This window comes from Ailuropoda melanoleuca, chromosome 12, assembly GCF_002007445.2.
Source record: "Ailuropoda melanoleuca isolate Jingjing chromosome 12, ASM200744v2, whole genome shotgun sequence".
NCBI classification, from domain to species: Eukaryota; Metazoa; Chordata; class Mammalia; order Carnivora; family Ursidae; genus Ailuropoda; species Ailuropoda melanoleuca.
Window position 1 is genome coordinate 79,494,615 of NC_048229.1, and position 16,356 is coordinate 79,510,970.

The 16,356-nt window shown below is 50.4% G+C and overlaps 1 long non-coding RNA gene across 3 annotated transcripts in view; it reads right to left on the minus strand.

Annotated features, from left to right (window-relative positions):
- Nucleotides 1–16,356, minus strand: part of LOC105239251 — a 328,945-nt gene that overhangs the window by 197,077 nt on the left and 115,512 nt on the right. For 2 of the 3 annotated variants that reach the window (XR_002143499.2, XR_002143498.2), the window contains 7 exons: nucleotides 11,714–11,783; nucleotides 9,694–9,947; nucleotides 3,653–3,789; nucleotides 2,977–3,092; nucleotides 2,523–2,704; nucleotides 1,890–1,945; nucleotides 685–794 (listed from right to left, as the gene is read on the minus strand). This is a non-coding gene — a long non-coding RNA (uncharacterized LOC105239251). The remainder of the gene's footprint in view (nucleotides 1–684; nucleotides 795–1,889; nucleotides 1,946–2,522; nucleotides 2,705–2,976; nucleotides 3,093–3,652; nucleotides 3,790–9,693; nucleotides 9,948–11,713; nucleotides 11,784–16,356) is intronic. The other variant, XR_002143500.2, reaches the window with a different exon arrangement.

Consider the following 16,356-nt stretch of genomic DNA (forward strand, 5'->3'; position numbering starts at 1 on the left):
TTTTAAAAAATAAACAACTTATGTTAAATGAAAAATACCATTACATTTGTTAGGTATCACAATGCACCCATTTTTAAAGAGAAACATTTCTACTGAACCTTATTTTTCTTTATTACACATCATAAAATTTTTTTAAGTGTCCTAGGAGCCTAAAGTCAGGCTTGCTATTGCATTACACTCAGGAATTACTTCATTTCATACATATATTCATTTCACGTATATGTATGTGGGTATAACCAAAGTATTTACATTTTGTAACTTAATTTCTCACTCAGTAGAGTTCGAAAGATCTGGACATTATAAAGGCAAACTCATTTTCTGCTGGAATGGAATGAGAAAATGAAAATTTTAAAATTCATTTTATTAGGTAAATTCAGGAGGGACTCACTGTTCGCCCTGAAATAAACCAGTCTGCTTCTGTTGACTTTCGCCATCTTTCGGAGCCTTAAAATGAAAACTGGAGTCAATGCAGTTGGTGAGCTCACTCCCCCTCCCCTGCCCGTCCCAGGTTTGTACAGACATCTAGAGGCTCCTTTCCTAAAAGCCGGCCTGGTGCTGCAGGCTAACAGAGGGGTTCACGGAGGAGCCCCACCGAAGGTGAAGTGGTAGAGAAAGCCACGGGAGGCAGGACGGACAGACGGACAGGGTCAGAGCGTCGCTGGAGGAAGACCGGGGAGTACTCACAATTTCCAGTGCCTGCTGCCGTCCGTCTCCCGGTCCCGGTTCCAAAAGGAAATGTGGCTCTTTTGTGCAGAACCAGAAATGAACATCCAGGAAGTTGGCAAAATCACTAGCTAAACAATCAATAGGGGAAACACAACAAAATAAATTGCCAAATTTGGGGGATTTTTCCTCCAATAAACGATTAGAAAAAGAGTAAACGGGAGGGCGGCGGGAAAGGGCCTATTTTATTTTCCTCTGTGAGACTCAGCCGGGCCCCAGGTGGGCCTAAGTGTGGACCTGGGTACTTGCTGTCCTGCACCCACATAAGGGAGAGGACCACCGGCCGACTCAGCGCTCGGGCTCACTGCAGACCCCGAGACTCTGTGCAAGTTGTCCGAGTTCCTGCGGCAGATCTGAAATGAGTTTTCCTATGAAAATACACTTAAAACTCAGCGACCCCCACCCCTCATGAATGCCTTCAGTGACAGGAAATGTTAACCATTTTAAGCGCTTTTTATTTGCATTTGCTCCGAGGCTGAAGGAGTGAGGGAGAAATGTACTCTTCATGGTCGGTGGCGACGGGGATGGAGGGGTGAGCCGGGACGTGTTTCTGGGCACGGGGAGAGCATCCTGGGTCCTGAGTTGGCCCCAGACAGCAGTGACTTTGCCTTGAATTCCCACAGAAGGGGGAGAGGGTTTGCATGTTGCAGTGAGTCGTGTTCCAAATTCCCCTGTGTTGTTGATAAATGAGAAGGCAGTACCCTTCCACCCTCCAGCCGGGGACGGTAAAGCAAAGGGCCTGTCTTGCAATGTTTGTGGTGCCAAGATGTGTTTGTGTGAGTGTTTTCTCCCCGGGATCAAAAAAAGATTTTTTTTCCCCCAAATCAACTAAACACTGCAGCTCAGAAACACAAGGAATGTGTATAACATTGTCCTTCAGAAATCCATCTTGAATTTTTTTTAAAGTCCTCTCTTTGATCAAAAGCCGACAGAGAATTACATTTTTCTCCATTCTGTTGCATTTAACATGGACTCACACGGGGTGAGTTTAAACAAGCAGATGGCCCAAGCATGAATGCTCCTTTCAGTCTGAGCAGTCGAGGTGGGCTGGTCCGAGGGGGCGGGGAACTGCAGTGGGGATTAGTTACAGAGAAGGGGCAAAAGCTGCCGTGTTTCGGGGGCAGTTAAGACAAGAAGAAACCCGTGATGAGAACCATGGACACTACCTCCGTGCGCTGGGCCGTGGTCCTCTCGCAAGTGCACAGGGTAACGGCAAATCTTTCTGCAGGAAGGCAAACAGTCTGCTTCATTCAAGGGTGGCAAGTAGGGAAAACAAAACAAAACACAACAAAAACCCTTCAAAGTGTATTTCAGGAGATCGGTCGAGTGCCCGGTAACCGCCCCTGGTTGGGAAATCCTGCACCCGAGCCCAGCTCTAGGAGTCTGGAGATGAAACGGGAAACTGAGAAAGGCCAGTCCTGGGTTGAGGGGCTTCAAGGGGTGGGTGCGAGCCGGGCCCACTCCCTCCAAGCCCCAGCAGAACAGCTGCTGTGGCCCCCATTGTGGACTCTGAGCTACCAAGCCATGGCCGACAGGGACCAGGAGGATGTACACAGCTGGGACACACATTCCAGGGCACGTGGACACTCTGATGTCACTGCTGACAGCCATGGCATGGCTGTCTTCCCTGTGTAGGAGAGCGGAGGTGCTGGCTGATGTCTGTCTCTATGCATGCTCCCCCTGACCTCAGAGACCCTCAGACGACTCCCCGCCCCCAACAAGTGCACAGAGCCTGCAGAAAGGGACAGACTGCCTCACTACTGCCCACATACCAGGTGTTATAAGAAGTCCCCACATACCAGGTGTTATAAGAAGTCCCCAAATCCCAGCTACTTGTTTGGATGAGGTCTGTGAACTGGCATCAGGGCCAGGTGGGTGGTAAGAAGGTCCAAGACAGCTTTTCCACTTTTCCTTGTACTGCAGCCATGGTGACCGTAACCTCCCTTCCGTGCTCCTTCTCCTCTGGGCTCAAGGTGGGCGGCTGGAAAGAAGGGAAGAAAGTTACAGGTCGTAGGGAGTAATTTATTAGCGATCGTGCATGCCCTCAAGAGGGCAGTTAATTAAACGCCATGCGTTTACTGGAAGCTCGAACCAGACAAGAGGAGCTGGGACACTAACTGCAGACACCGACAAGGCTGGGCTGCTGTGAGCACGTTCTGGGGGCCTCTGGCCTGAGGACCCCACAGCCTAGGGGCCGTCCCACCCTGGCGCCTCTCACGGCTATGTCTCCATTCCCCAGGCTGCTGAGCTGACCTGTGGTGTCCCCGAGCTCGTGTGCTCCGATTCCAGCTCTCCCACCGTGTCGGGACTGACGCGGCCCCATGCCCGGAGCTGGCAGTGTCCTGACAAGCTGGCGAAGGCAAGAGAGCCTGCAGGGGGAGGAAGACGAAGAATGTTCTAGAAGGGGACAGAGTCCAGACCCTGGGGCAGGACACAAACAGCACCCACTTCCTCTTCTACTGGTCTTTGTCTGAAACACAGACAATAAACCAGGGGCGGGAGGTGTGGAGACCACACATGCACACGCATACGCACACAAACACAAACACGTCCTATTTGTCACTCGTTTCCTTAAATCCCAGACTATTTCTTCTTACTAAAGTCTTTTTCTTTTTTACACAATTTTATCCCTACTTTCACAGAGCTTCCCTCCTTAGTGCAAACGAAGGTATTTCCCAGAGCCCTGGTGCTGGAATGTTCTAAAATGCTAACATCGACACATTTCTACTTCATTTTATTACAGAAACGTTATTTTATGGTCCGGAGTGTGTGGTGTGTGTGAAGGGTAGGCAAAGGAGGGGTTCCCCTACGGAGGGGAGCTGCCCACGGTGCCGCTGCCTCATATAAATCCCGAAAAGTGACAGTCAAGCTGGCAGGAGAATTTGGGAAACCAACAGACAAAATATACAGTGCAGCCTGTGGGCCTCACCTTTACAAGGCAGAGAGAGCTTCTGGAATGGACGGGCTGGGACCTCCGGGGCCGCTCATTAGGCAGTTGATGAATTGGACAGGGGGCCCGCTGCCCTCCTGGGGCAGCGAAATGCTCGAAAACCGAGTTTTATTAACCTAATAAAATGAAAAGAAAAAAAAAGTCAGGGAAATTTCAGCTGCAAGAATAAATGCAGGAAGCACAGTAAGTTAACCTACTTTTAATATATTTGGAACGATTCTGGTGGACAACAGCCGCTCCCACAAAGACCCCACGATCCCGATGCTGGATTTCAGCTGACTGGCCAGCAGCAAGCCACAGCGGTCTAGATGCCCAGCGATGCCCTGTCCTCACGTTCTTAGGAATGAATTATAAATCAGTACTTTTTCATCTTATCTGACGCCTCAGCCAGGGAGTTTCAAAAAGGAAAAATGGCAAAGGGATGTCTTTGGGGCAGCCGTGGGTTCTGCAGAATGAAGTGGATGCTGCCCGATCCTAGCCGGGACAGGAATGTCATCAGCACCCAGGAATCTGAGCGCAGCCACCTTGCAGAGCAGAAATAAGAGAATTAGAACGCATGCTCTAAATAAGTCCAGCGCATGCAGACGTGACAAGGTGTCCATTATTCACAAGTACCTTCAGGGACCCTCGACTTTGAAACTGGGGGCTGGGAGGGTCTAGTTTAGGAAGAGGCCAGCACCAGGCGAAGCTACCTACCTCTCCCGGAAGACGCATGCACAGCAGCGAGTGGCCAGGTCAATCAGCCACTTGCTATGCAGACCTGAGAACGTGCCTTTTCCAGCCGGGGAACCTGGCCTGGCCCCCTGCTCACTTTGCTTGAAACTCCAGAAGGCAAGAGAGCTTTATTGTCTCTGGATCCCAGAGGCAAAGGCTGCTAGCGGTTCTGGCTCACGTGGTGCCCGCACACAGGAGGGAGGACACATGTCAGCCCCAGACGTGTCAGCAAGAACATGCCACGGAGGGAAAGCTGCCTCCTGCCGGATCCCCGATTAGATGCACACCAGCTCAGAGCTGGCCTCATGGCACCGTTACCCGCGAGGCAATGTGTGCTCAGAATCACCCCCAAATCACCCCTCTAAATCCAGGAGGGAGGCGTAGCCCTGTTCAGCGGGCGACGCACACTCCCCCATGGCCATGCCTTTCTGCTTCAACATAAAATACGTGTACGCACTAACGGTACACACACCCATACTACCCCACTCCTCCCGGAGCCACATTCCAGCCCTGGTGGTTCTCCTGTTCCTTGGGAATTTCTGCAGCTCTGAAAGTGAGGATAGCTCTGTTTCTTTAAAAGTTGCTTTCACATTTCCTCCCTACAGGGGATTCTGGGGGCAGTGAGACGGTCCTGTGTGGTCTTGTGATGGGGCATATGTGACATCGCACAATCGACAAGATTGTGGGGATTCTGGGGGCAGTGAGACGGTCCTGTGTGGTCTTGTGATGGGACATATGTGACATCGCACAATCGACAAGACCCGCAGAACGTCCACCACCAACAGTGACCCTCACGGAAACTACGGGCTTTACCCCACGACGATGTGTCCGCGTTGTACCAAGGGTGCTGCAATGAGGCACAACGTCCATGACCGGAAAACTGAGGCGGGGCGGGACAGAGATGGGGACCGGGCTTGCCACTGGATTTTTCTGTAGACCGAAAGCTTGCAGTCTACTAAGAAAAGAACCTCACTGCTAAAGTGACACAAGGAATTTCCCTTCGCCTGTGCTCTTCCCCTTTGGTATTTCCTGGGACGGGATTTTCAGAAAGTGGCAAAGTTCAGAACAAAACAAAACAAGCCCACCAAGGCACAGCTATTTCAGCCGCTTGCTCAGGGTCCTTCCGGGCGGGGTCTGGCCTCTAGGACGTTCTCCCGGGCAGGTTTCAGCAGACCGGGGAGCAGCCAGGCTAACTTCAATGGTGTTCCATTTATCCTTTATTTTTATACTAATGTCCATTGAGCTGAGTGTAGTGACAGGATCACTATAAATAAACCGAAATCCTGCTTCCCGTTTGCAGTTGGTTAGACCCAATTTACAGCTAAATGTCAGCCTGCCAACCGGGATTACCAGAAGGACTCTGCCCCTGCCTGCAGAGTCTGCAAACCTGGCACAGCTCACGGAGGAGGAAACCACCTTGGGGTGTAGACTCCAAGGGGACAGCTGGCCTGGGAAGCCTCCTGCCTCAATCGGGCAACGGCCTCCCTGACAGCTGTTGGCAAAAAGACGGGCCCTGTCCCTGGGGAGAGAGACAGACAGACAGAGACGGGGAAGGAAAGAGAGGAAAACGGAGAGGGGCTGGCTGTCCACCCGGTGTGCTCGCGGGAGTTGCTATCTGCCGCCTTGGCCACGGGGAACATGGACGCAGCTCCCCCCTCACACACACACCCCACACAATCTGGCCCTTGTGGCCACAGGGATGCCACCAGGTGGCGATGGGACAAACTCAGTTTCAGGCCCTTTGGCTCCCATGCAGGAGCTTTTTATGGGGTGGTCCCAGGATCTCAAATACCTATGCACAGAGGGAGATGCCACGAATCTGTCCCTGCCACCAGTTTCGGGTCTGCGTGGTCCCACTGCACGACCTGAACTCCAGCATGGGGAACGCATCCCATACCTGATGCCCCCACAGAAGGGGGCTCAGAGGACACAGCAATGTGAGTCAGTGCCTGTCTCCTGCCCCTGCTAGCATGGACAGGGGCAGCCGGTTCCCAAACATCTGGCCCTGTCCCCACCATTAAAACTATACCTACTCCACAGGGCTGGGAGGGCAGAGGGGTAGAGGATATCTAGCAGAAAAGACATGCTCCACCAGAAAGAGCCTCGTGAATATTCGATCTTCAGACAGGACAGGTAGGACAAAGCAATGCCCAGGCACCCGGTCCCTCCCTCCCCACCCTTCCTTAGATTGATTTTCTAGACTGAGCCACAGATGTCATTATGGTACTTCTTTACTGACGGTTAGCACTGAAAAAGGAAACTTCAGCTAGTACCGACCATAAACAAGTAGTCATCGTCAGAGCCCATGTTTATGGGGTTTCCCCAGGCCCTGGCCCCTTTCTCGGTTCAGAAGGCCGAGTGCACTGCTAGGAAGTGGCTGACCTGGGGTCTGAAGCCCACAGCCCGGCCTGTCTCCACCTGCCTCCTGTCAACCAGCTCCATCAGGGCTGCCTCCTGCTAAGGAACCCCAGAGCCGAGGCAACATGCTTCATTGCCTCATGTCTTCACCGGAACTGGTTTAGGAACAGTGCTGGACCCAGAAGTGATGGATAAATGTAGGCTCAGCAGGCCCCGAACCCTGTGAGGCTGCTCTCCCGCTTGGGCGCTGGGAGCAGGGGCGCACCAGCCCAGAGGACAGACTCTCCCGGAGCTACCCTCCCGCACGGAGCCTCACGGAGAGAACGAACAGGAAGTGCTCCGTACGTCGGTGAGACGTCACGCAAGCAGGCGGGGTCAGCTCGCAGACCTCGGAGTCAAAACGCTTGTGCTCCTCCGTTTCCTGGGGCGCTGCGGCTTGACCTGGAGGGGCTTCAGCCTCTCCGTCTGCAAAACGGGATCATAACGAACACCTGGGCTCCGGGGCTTGTGTGACACCGGGCACAGAGGAGCCGCCCGGCCAAGGCCCTATCCGCAGTGACAAGCACGGCTCCTGCCCCGGGCTCTCGACATGCCTCCCCCAGCCTGTCCCCCAGGGACCCCAGAGGGCTTTCATCCTGAAAGCAAAGCACACGTCTCTTCAACAGGAAAATGAGTATAAGAAAATGTGTGCAAAACTGAGTAAAATAGATGATGCTGACCCAAAGCCTGGAAGGAAATACGCCAAAACGTCCAACCCTGCCTAGGTGACGCTGTTTTGGTGGTAATGTTACCAAACACTCTTCCTCCTTCTCCGGTGTTCAGTGTTCTTACTACTTCGGTAAGAGAGAAGGCAAAACGGCAAAGGACGAGGAACTACAAATCAGAGGTGAGTAGGTGTGTTTTGCTCCTGACCCAGACTCATCTCCCAAGTACTGGTGAGGATGAGGCCCCGCAGTCACGGCAGTGCAAACCCTCAGACCCAGTAAGCCTCGCTGGGGCCAGAGTCTGGCCCCTCTGGAAGGGCCCCTCTGGAAGGGCCGCTCCTGTCCCCGCAGTCCTTCCTCTGCCGCGCCCAGGACGGGGGCTTCCCGGTTTGCAGGGGGCCCGCGAGGCCTGCTGGGCCATGCTCCCGGGCTGACGCTAGCGGTCGCGGCTGCGGACCCTCCACCGCGGCCAGGATGCAGTCCAGCCTGCCCCGCCACTGAAACATCCGTGTTTTTCCACACCTTCTCTTTCGCCATTATCAACGGTGATGCAGTTAATATGCTCACACACACACAGAGTAGCCTTGCTTTGCGGATCAGCGCGCAGGGAAGGATAGAATCCAAACCCCACACCACTCCCCGATGCAAGCTGCAGCCAGAACCAGGTGGGCCTGGGGGTCTCTGTGGTTTAGCTTTGTCTTCCGTGTCTCGTGTTGTGAGGATGAAAAGCAGCGGCGCTGGCAGGCAGGGCAGCAGGCCCGGCCTCCTCCCTTCAGTCCCCCCGCCCCAGGTCAGGACTAAAAATAGCTACCATCACAAACAAACAAAAAGCATAACAAACAACATTCCAGCATTGAAATGGAATTCACAGATGGAAAACCCCAGGCCCCGAAATCCACGATGTGGCTTGGGGGGGGTCCTGTCCAAGCTGCAGGGTGCACTGGCAGACCGCAGCTGCTGGAGGAGCCGGAACTGCACCCCTCCACGGCCGGCCATCCACCGTCCGTGTCCCAGAAGGCCCGGCCGGGACAGGGCTGGCCCTCGCAGGTGCAAGCAGACAGGAGGAGAGGCCAGGCCGCGGCCATCAGAACAGAGGTGTGGGACCGGCACAGAACCGAATTTTCTTCCCGCCCGGTGAACCCTGCCCTCCCCCCACAATTATCAGCCACATAATTGTGATCGACAAGCAAAGGACTCTCCCTACCTGAACTTGGGTTGTTCTTTCTTTTTACAGGAGTATTTTTCTGCCTCTCCCCAAGCTTGGAATACTTTTGTTTGCTTCCCACTCCCCTTTTTGGCCGAGAATTTCCGCAAACTCTTCCCTGGCCATTCCAACCCACCCATAGGCTGAGTACTTCTTGTTTTCAAAACTCCTCAACACTTTGCCGACTGACTCCCCGACCAGCAGTACCTGTGCGCCGCCCCTATCCTACCGACAGGGCCGACCTCCAGGACCTCAGATGTTCCCTGATCCACCCCACGGCCCCTGCTGACAGAGACTCCAGTGGTTTCCAGCTGGGCCCTGCATGTGCTGTACTAAATGCCCTTCTCCAGTGTCTGAACACCGTGCTGCTTTCCATGTGTGGGAGTTAGAGCACTCCTGGTTGGTCTGCAGGGTCAAATTTTACCTGGGCTCCAAATTTCCAAATCAATGGCTAGATATTTTTCCCTCACCAACTTGCAGCAATTTTCACAACCACGGCAACGCACCAGTGGCCGCTTCCCCTCCCCCCGGCCCCCTACCATTAGCCCAAGGGGCTGCCCATTGTTTAAATTTTCATCCATCTGAACCAGCCCCCTATCTTTGTCACGTCAGAGTCTGAAGGGAGCACGTGTTGCGCCTGATGATTAGCTCTGGCTCCAGTTCCCTTCCCAGTTATGTGTGAAGGGTCCCAGTGGCCAAACAGGGCTCCTGGATAATGGAATTCCATCAACCGGGCCCATGTGTACCTGTTCTCCCCACATCTCATTCCACGGAGGACTGAAGCAGCTGGAGCACTCTTCGGAGGACGCCTCTGATTCAGCCCTGTCATCTGCCTCCGAATCCTCAAGCTGGTCCACGAGCTAACCCCGGGCACACCTGCCCACTTGTGGTTCACTAAGCAAGGCCCCTGTCACTGTCCTGCAGCTGCAGGCCACAGCAATACATACGCCACGCTCCCTCCCTCCTACCCCCTGAGCTCGCCTCCACTGGACCATGAATCCCATCATGACAACAGGAACCTTGTCCATTGTTCATCATACCTCTAGTCTCTTACACAAAGTAAGTGTTCAATAAATGTTTCCCAAAGTCAGTGAATGGTGGCAGTGGTGATGGTGGGAGTGCCATCTTCTGAGACAGATAGTCCTCCGAGAAGACCCACTTAAGGGAAGAAATGGTGACCCTTTTGTGGACAGGTTGAGATTCGAGTTGCCTTTGAGATGCCCACAGGAGTTCAGAATATGGACCGAAGCTCAGAGGACAGATCCAGGATGGGTATAAGGTTGTAGTCTTCTGGCTAAAGGAAACAACAAAAATGTGGGTACAAGTGGGTTTCCTTAGGGAGAAAGTGTAAGGTATGAAATATAGCAAGCCTAGAAATGACTTTTAAAGAATCCAAACACCTCATGGTCAAATAGAGGAGAAATGAACATGAAAGGTGAACAGAGCACACACATCCAGAAAGCAGGAGTAAGACCAGGGAAGTGCATGCCACAGGAGCCAAGACAGGCAGTATTCAGGAAGGATGGGGTGGCCACATGGCAAAAGGCCATCCATAGTCCAGAGGCAGGTGTGAAATTGTCTTTTGGGATATAGTGATGTTGAGGTCACTAGTGACTTTGGCAAAGCTGCCTGAGTGGGACAGCAGACGTGAAAGCCAGATTACAATCCACTGAGGAGCTGAGAGAAACCTAGCAGGTGGAAACAGCAGGTATAGACAACATTCCTGAGAGACATAGTGTGAAAGGAGAGAAGAGGAATCAGATGGTAGTTGGAGGATGGTATGTGGTTAATAACGTTTGTTTTTTCTTAATGTGAGAATTGGTCATGCTTATACATTTAAAAAAAATAGTTGTTACCTGGAATTTATAATATAGATCTTTATGTGACCACAGTCCACCTTCAAATAATGTTATGTGGACTCACGGGTAGTTTAAGATTCTAAAAGACTATACTTCCAATCCTACCCTCACATTGTTTTCGCTCTCGTTATATTTTTCACTCCCACATGGGATATGAACACATGGCACAGCATGACTGTCTTTGCTTTAGACAGTCAGATATCTTTAGAGTAGTTAGATGTAAGAAAAAACTTTGTATTTATCTTTGTTTTTACCATGCCCAGCACTTTTCATTTCTTTATGTGGATCCAAGATTCTGACCGGTTTCATATACCTTCTGCCTCAGGAATTTCTTCTAACGTTTCTTGCAATGCAAGTCTGCTGGTAATTTTTTCCTTGTCTGAAAAAAATCTTTACTTATCCTTCATTTTTAAAGACGTTTTTTCCCTGGGAATGGAATTTTGATCTTTTTTCCCCCTTTTAGTACTTTAAGACATGACTCCATCGTCTTTTGGGTTGCATAGTTTCTGCAAGAGAAGTCTGCTGTTACTCTCATCTCCGTTCTTCTGTGTATGTGTCCTTTTTCTCTGCCTACCTTTAGGATTTCTCTTTATCTTCAGTTCTCACCTTTCTATGTCCTAATGAAAGCCAGAGTGAGCTTATCATGTTTTAAATGATGCTATGGGTCTAGTTAAAAGGATACAAGAGAAAGACACCTTGATCATTAAGGTTGAGAAGACAAGATACAAAGTCAGGTGGAAGGATGGGAGTTAGATATGAGAACAGATCATTCTTCATGGCAACAGGAACAAACAGCAATAGAATAAATACTGGCATATGCATTGGTCTCTGTATTAGTCAAGATTTTCTGGGATAACAACCCCAAAATCTCAGTGGCTTGTAACAGTAGACATTTATTTCTCATTTGTGAGCCTGTGGCTTGACTCAGCTCAGTCAGGCTCAGTTTTGAGTCTGCTCCACATGTCCCTGACTCCAAGGAGCAACAGATACCTGCCATGTGCTTCTTGTGCAGATGGCAGAAGCAAGATTTCATGGTGACCCTCAAAGCCTCGTCTTGGACCTGTGCCAATATTGCTGCCCACATTCCTTTGGTCAAAGCAGGTAACTTGTCTAAGTTCAATGCCCCTGGACAGGGAGGTGTGCTCCATCTGGGGGCTGGGGGATGGGACATGAGCATCTGTGTCAAAACAATACAACCTACCAGAACATCCTTGGGAGGACAAGTTAAGGAGCTTCGGATTCTTCTATGAAGTAGGGGACAAATCCAACTCCTGCAAATGAAGGAAGGGGGGAGGTTAAGTTTTGGGGAAAGTGGAGAAGGTGTGAAAGAATGTGGAAATACTCGTGTCCCGTGAAGCACAAGCTTGAGGAGTGTTACTGTAGGTCTGCTCTTCAGTGTACTCTTCAGCAGTCGAGAAGCTTACCGTGCAGGGCACTGCTCGCTCTCACTCAGGCTCAAGTTTATGTGCAAACCCTTCTCCCTGGATTGGGCTGCTCTGGAGCAACATCACCTTGTCCCCCTGGGGGAGGAGTGGAGGAGCTGGTGAGAGCACTATCCCCACACTCTCCCTGTTTGGTTTAAGAAATATGAAGACTCCATGAAACTGTGTTTTCACAATTCGTTTTGGAGTTGAAAACACCCACCCCATCCAATCACCAAGGTAATTTGTTTTCCTGTGTCATAACAGAGAGGAACTTGGCCAGGTTACACTCCACTCCCTGTGAATGGACGCTGGAAAATTCAGGCAGCTGACAATTCTGTCCAGAGTTGCTTCTGACTGGCCCCAATCTGAGTTCTGCTAGAATGTTCCAAAGGTCATTTCATCATTGCCAGATGCACTCTGGTGCTTACTCAGTCCTCTTCCTTTAAGTGTTTAGGTGCCATGGTATCCAAGAGAAATTCAATGCCAGGGTTCAGTTCACCCCACTTAAATTGTTAAAACACCTGTTTCTGGCTGTCATAGAGCTCCTCAAGCCATCCCCTTTGACCCAGGAGGTATTCCATGCCAGCAACTGTCCCTTCCAGCATCTGAAGGCCGGGCAAGAGACCATTTCAAAACTCACCTTTCCTGCTGATCATGACTGGACTATTTCCCAGTTCTACTGCCCTGCTAGGTTACCACAGCTCCCTAAATGTCACATTTGGTTGATCAGAGGACAAGTCAGTCACAGGGTGTGCCATGCCACAATCCCCAAGGCAACCAAGTTCTTAACATGCGATCCTCCTAGCCAAAACTTAACCATCTGAAAGCCTGGGATTCACACAGGGTGACAATCTGCACGTGAGATGCACTGAGGCAAGGAGCCTTTCACCACTGCTGTGCATGCACCCAACTGGTCCTCCAACATGCATGGCAGCCCCTCCAGGCTCTGAGACCAAGCTGGAATGTAGTAAGAATGAACAGTCAATGTGTGTGTGGAAACTAGGAAGCGCCAGGTGTTGCTGCTAAGTAACCGGGGTGGACGGCTTGTTGGGGCAAAAGACTGCATTTAACAGAGTCCATGAAATCAGCTTTCCTGGTCTGGACACTGATGTCTAATCCTTATGACTCTCCAAAGTGAGGGTATATCCATTTCCATTTTGCAGAAGAAGAAACAGAGGCTCAGTTATGGGACTCGTTCCAAGTTTCACAGCTACTGGCAAGTGATAGCTGGGATTCAAACCCAAACATCTTCAGGATCATGACTGCTCCCATCCAAAGTGCTGATAAACAATAAATTACAAGCTCTACATGTGACCAGTGTGGATTCTAAAAATGTGAGATTTAAGGGAGGAATGGACTTAAGATGTTTCTGAGTTTCACAAAGCTAATTCCATTCTCACAAGGGTAACTCTCCTCCCAGACTTCTCAGCATGACTTTTTTCACCAAGCCCTCATCTCCTAGGGATAGTTACAGATTATGAGAGACTTGGTCTGACACATCTCTGTGGCAATTTAGCAATGTGCATCACGAACCTCAAAAAAGATTCATACCAGTTGGTCAGGGTGACTTTATTATTTATTCCCCAAATCAGGACACTGGATAGCAAAAGGGGGTGCTGTGACTACCATTGCTCACTGGGTCAGGACAACAGGAGAAAACAGGGATTGTATGAGCAAGCCTAGGGGAGACCAACCAAGTCAGCATCAAGGACCCAACCTGAAGAAATGCATTCATTCATCCGCCATTAACTAATTCATAATTATCAACTGTGTACCACCTATATGCCAATTACTCACAACGTGTATGTTGAAGGACCATCATCACAGTGTGGATTTTAAGAACAATAATTAGAAAACCACCTACACACCCATCACTAGTGAGATAGTTAACATTCCGGAAGATCTAGATGACAGAAGACTCCGCAGATATCAAAGTTCAAGTTTTCTCATAATGAATCAAGAGGAAACATGAAAATTATTAAATGAAGCAATTTATATTTAGTACGATCCTGATTTTATAAGGATATAAATATTGTGTTTATGCACAAATAGACAAAAATTGCAGGCAGTGTATCAAAGGGGTGATGGCAGGTTTCTCAGGATAATAACATTGAGTGATTTCTACTTCATTCTGTGTATTTTTTTCTTTCTGTATTTTTTAGCCTTCCATATGAGCACCAGGACAAAAGGATCACTGGCTCAGTGGAAAGAGCTGGGTTTTGCGGTGCACGGGGCAGGTGCTCCCACCTCGGTCAGACTTGAGTCTGCAGTCTGTGTGGTCTTGGGCATGTGGCGCTGCCCCTCCGAGCCCCCGTTCCTAACCTACAGACTGGGGACAACCCCGTCCCTAACCTACAGACTGGGGACAACCCCGTCCCTAACCTACAGACTGGGGACAACCCCATTCCTAACCTACAGACTGGGGACAACCCAACCCCGTTCCTAACCTACAGACTGGGAACAACCCTGTCCCTAACCTACAGACTGGGAACAACAACGGTGCGCTCTCATCGATCTGCTGAACAGCACCCGTCACCGCTCCTCCCCAGCCTGTCCTTGTCCCACTGCCGCCATCTCATTCACTGGCTCTCAGATCCAGGCTTTCCATCTCACAGAAGATACTAAAGCCGAGGGAGCGGATGTCTGCAGTTCCTTCCACATGACAACTGCAAGATGTTCTGATAAACATGGCATCTTCCTGCTGGCAACAGTGAGCCCTGGGAGCCCAGGCCTGCACCCTGCCAGGCCCTCACTCTCTTCAGCAATAGTCACACTTTGAGAGATCTTTGTTGAGTGGACTTCTGGTTCAAATCCCAGCTGTGCAGCCCACTACCTCTATGATCTAGGGTGGCTTATTTTACTTTGTTTTTCTCTGCCTTGGGTTCCTTAGATGTAAAGAGAAAATAAAACATGAACCTTCCTTCTGGGGCAGTTGTGTGGTTTGAAAGAAATAGCGCAGGTTAACACTTAGAACCGCACCTGGTGTGTGGCACGCATGTAACCTGTGTTCACCACCTGTGATCATGGCTCCCTCTGTTCCTTTGAGGTGCTCGTAAGTCCAAGAAACCCAACTACCAACAGGATGCCCATAGCAAGCAAGTCCAAAACCATGCATTTGTGAATGGAAAATGCTCTTCTGTGGTTCCTACTGTGATTAGAATTATTCCTTTTAAAATTTTCGAATGTGCTAAAACGCACATCACATGCAATTTCGCATTAGTGCTATTTAGCACGTTCACAACATTGTGCAACCGTCACCACTACCAAGTTCCAGAACATTTCATCCCCCAAAAGGAGACCCTGTGTCTGTCAGCAGTCACTCCCATTCCCCTCCTCCAGCCCCTGGCAACCACTGATCTGCTTTCTGTCTTTGGGTTTACCTATTCCAGACCTCTCATATACGTGGAATCCTACAATATGTGGCCTTTGTGACTGGCTGTATTTTACTTGCCGAAATGTTTCCAAGGTTCATTCACACTGTAGCATTTGGCAGCATTTCGTTCCTTTTCATCGCAGAGCAATACTCCATTGTACAGATAGACCACATGAGTGTATCCACCCATCTGTTGATGGACATCTGGGTTGTTTCCACCTTTTGCCTGTGAGGAAGAATGCTGCTGTGGACAACCCATATAGGTTTTTGCTTGAATTCCATTTTCATTTTGCTTGAATTCTGAATTTTTGTTTCTCTTGGGTAGATACCCAGGAACTGCTGGGTCGGAGGGTAACTGTGTTTAACTTACTGGGGAACTTCGAGACTGCACCATTTCACGTCCACATCAGGACTGTCTCTGGACAAGACCCTTGTCAAAAACAGTGTCCAAAACATCTGCTCTCCCATGGGAGAGACAGACTGTGGGTTGGCACCATGTAGAAGGGCCACGGAAAGGTGCACATGATCACAGTGTGAGGCTCTTTCTGGCATGCCTGGCAGCACATATGTGAGGAAAACGGCGACTCCCACCAGCCCCCAGGACGGCAAAGTCCCCACACCTCAGCCTCCAGGAGCGTACAAATGGCCCGGGCACTTTGGAGACAGTCCCTGCAAACACATGTGGTTCTGATCAGGCGTGCCCTGCACAGTGTCCTGTCCGTCTACAACTTATTATTCCTGACAAAGTATCCTCCCCTCCGAGCTCAGGGAGCCCTCACTATGCCTGAATGGAAACAGTGAGTTTGACTGAACTCAGTTTGGGGCCCTGTCACAAACTCAGGAGCTCTATTTTGTGGCAAAATGTACGAGATGTGTGAAACAGCATCTCCCTCAGGCCCTGGATCCCCAGTATCAGAAGTGGGTTTTACCAGCAAATGTTGAGAATTCGTTCTTTCTGATAGCTGAGTAATATTCCATTGTATATATGGACCACAGCTTCTTAATCCAGTCATCTGTTGAAGGGCATCTCGGCTCCTTCCATGATTT